Below are 412 nucleotides of genomic sequence, written 5' to 3'. Positions count from 1 at the left end.
TATAGTACAGTATACCCTATTCCCTGTAGTGCAGTATACCCTATTCCCTATAGTATAGTATACCCTATTCCCTGTATAGTGCAGTATACCCTATTCCCTATAGTACAGTATACCCTATTCCCTGTATAGTACAGTATACCATATTCCCTATAGTGCAGTGTACCCTATTCCCTGTATAGTGCAGTATACCCAATTCCCTGTAGTGCAGTATACCCTATTTCCTGTAGAGTGCACTATATAGGGAATAGGGTGCCATCAGGAAAGCAGCAGAGATAACAAGGTATCCAGACTGGTCTTTAGGTCATACAGTAAACTACAGTATTGTTATGATCAGTTATCAGTGAGCTGTACAACAGGAAGTTACTGTAACTCAGCATCAGGTGATAATGTTCTGCTGTACCAATCAGAAAGG

The sequence above is a fragment of the Oncorhynchus mykiss genome, chromosome 2, assembly GCF_013265735.2.
Source record: "Oncorhynchus mykiss isolate Arlee chromosome 2, USDA_OmykA_1.1, whole genome shotgun sequence".
Classification (NCBI taxonomy): Eukaryota; Metazoa; Chordata; class Actinopteri; order Salmoniformes; family Salmonidae; genus Oncorhynchus; species Oncorhynchus mykiss.
The sequence above is the reverse complement of the archived record's forward strand: the minus strand, read 5'-3'. Positions refer to the sequence as shown.